Raw genomic sequence first — 3040 nt, 5'->3', positions numbered from 1 at the left:
GCCCTCACAGAGCTCCAAACATGACAGAAAAAACGTTATGGGACTTTGCAGCGATGTAGAAATGAAATATTGCGGAAAAGTGGAAAAGCTAAAAAAATAAGAATTTGTTATCGTCATAATTGAACTGACTCTCATAAAAAATGTATTATGCCGCATGATTAATGCTGTAAAAGAAACAATGGCAGAATTGACGTGTTTTCTCTCTTTGCTCTCCAAAAAGTTACGATTTACAAAATATGGTATTTTTTCACTAAACATGGTACTAATAAAAACTACATTTCGCCTTGCAAGTAAAAGAAGCCCTCAAGTCATCAGAGAAATTAAAAAAAATATGAGTTTTGACAAGTGGGCATCCATATGCCCAAAATACGTCATGTCCTTAAGGGGTTAAAGAGAGTGGGGATTGGGTGAATGAGATCCCCCCCTCTCTTGTCACATCCTCTTTCCTCTCCTGTCGGCTGCAGTAGTGGAACCATGTTGGCACATGCGCACTGTGCAAATTCAGAAATGAAAGCTGAAAATTAATGAACGTTGCTTTTTTTTGGGATAGAAAAATAGCACCCAGTTTTTGTCAACTGTTCATGAATTTATGGACGGTTGGCAGCCCTGAATTTGGGTGACTTGACAGGTTTGTTGTAACCGGGCACATTATTCTGCATACCATATGGAATGGACAAGTACATAAAGCGCTTCTTATACATACAGCGCCATAAACTCTAGACAGGAAAGAAATGTTCATTTTGGCAGCTTACCTTATTTGTGGCTGTTTTCTACTTCGGACTTCTTCCATTCAAATACTGTGTAGGTATGTACAATATATGAACAACCTGCAACACTTACATGACGTAATGTCTGTAGTGCTGTGATCCTTTCTACTGTGTCACAGCAATTATATTTATTTATTGTCTAGATATATGTGAGAGGTTTTTAACTTTTCAATATATTTTATTTTAAAAATGTTATTAAACACTTTTTAGTCCCATTAGGGGACTGGAACATGCGATTGCTGACAGAAAACACTGCAATACTTATATATATTACACCTTTTCACTGTTGAGACTTAAAAGGCCTTAATATACACTAGTCCCAGTAGCATTAACTAGGCCTTGGGTTACCATAGTAACCCATAGCCACCCTACAGTTGTGTTGCTGGGGAGGGATGGAGGGATTCCCTCTAACGGCTTAGATGCCACGTTCATCATTGAGTGTGAAATAAGTTAAGCAGCTGGCATCTGATCCCTGAAGGTGGATGTCTGCTATGTAACACATTGGGCACCCTCCGTGCTTGGAGCGGGCTTGGCTCCCAAACGTGTACAACCTTTATTATGAAGGGGTTAATGAAATAACCAGCATTTTAGTTGTGTAATTTCCAGAGATGTAATTTCTACCAATATCTATAATAAAGCCCCAATGACCCGTATGTCATCACTACAAGCGCTTCAGTCATTGAGGAATAACGATCACTACTTACACCTACATATTAGTCTATTGTGGACTGACTGCTCCTTATAGAACCGTTTCCTTAGATAAACATGAAATAGATAAGGGTCCTCAATGAATACCATATAGGCCAAATAACTCAGTAGGAAATCGTTACTTGTGTATCGGCCCATTTGAGGAAAATACAGCAATGTCATATTTCTATATTAAAGGGTTTTCTGGTTCGGTGACGTTTTTCATGTTTCCTCTTTCTGTTCTCTGGATAGGTGATACCTGATAGATCGGTGAGGGTCCGACTGCCGGCATCCCCACCAATCACCACAATGGTAGTGCTGAAGTTGGCAGAATTAATTGAGCGTTGGCTGTACATACACACTGCTGCTCCATTTATTGCAGTAGGACTGCTAAAGGTGGCCATTTGAACGTCTTTAAAGCCATTATTCTGATGATCAATGGGAGGGGGTTCCCAGCAGTAGGACCCCCACTGATCGATCGATTTTCAAAAAATGTCACCGAATTGGAAAACCCTTTTAACTTTATTATTTCAAGTCTCAATGGCTATTCAGTGTGTGTGTATACATATATTATTGTTCTGTATATAATAGTCACACCAATATACTACATGTAGAATTAGGCCGCCTGCACACGGCCGTGAAGGGCTTCGCTGCGGAATATTCCACGGCGAAGCCCGTCATGGCGCCCCCCAGAGACCCCATACTTATCAGCGAATCTGGTGTTCTGGGTCCCGCATGACGCTTCGGCGTGACGAGCACGCATCGTCATGTGACACGCCGGCCACGTCACAAGACACGCCCACAGCGTCGCATGACGCGGCCGGCCATGTCATATGACGCGCGGCGGCGATGGGCGGAGAGGCGATTTCACGCTATCTTCCGCTGTGCTACAGCGGAAGATAGTGTGAGCGGAAGGCTTCCATTGACTGCAATGGAAGCCGGCCGCGTGTACACCCGCGGCAAATAGAGCATGCCGCGGGTGAGGACGGGAGATTTCACGGTGCGGAATTCCGCACCATGAGCATTGAGCTATTAGGTTCAATAGAACCTAATAGCTGCGGGCAACGCGGCGGATTTTTGCCGCATATTATGTGGCGGAAATCTGTCCGTGGGAAGGAGGCCTAATCGTCCAAATCCTCCTGGAGCATTAGGGTATATCACATGGGACAAGAATGATTTTCGGTGTGGACTTTGCGCAAGGTGAATCAGCAGCATTTACAATATAAGCCATGGGGATGAGAGTTTAGCAAATCTCCCCCGCAGAGTGCAGACGATCTCCCCGAGGGATACGCTGTGGACTTTATATCCGCAGCAGGTTAACTATGTGCTGCAGATTTCACCTTTTTGAATCCAAAGTGTGAAATCTGCGGCAAGTCCACCCAAAATGCAAGACAAAATCTATAACATTAAACTGTGAATTAAATGACTGCTAATCTTTGTGTGACTTGGTTGCTTACGGCTCCAGGTGACCCCCTCGCTGGCGCTCCTTGAGGCTGACGCTGCGGCCGGCACTGGCTTCCCCGCGGACAGCTGCAGATCACTGGTCCTATCAGGTAATAATCCAGTCCTTAATGTCTGTTCCTTCT

Source organism: Eleutherodactylus coqui, unplaced genomic scaffold (genome assembly GCF_035609145.1).
Source record: "Eleutherodactylus coqui strain aEleCoq1 unplaced genomic scaffold, aEleCoq1.hap1 HAP1_SCAFFOLD_19, whole genome shotgun sequence".
NCBI classification, from domain to species: domain Eukaryota; kingdom Metazoa; phylum Chordata; class Amphibia; order Anura; family Eleutherodactylidae; genus Eleutherodactylus; species Eleutherodactylus coqui.
Note: the sequence above shows the minus strand (reverse complement) of the source record.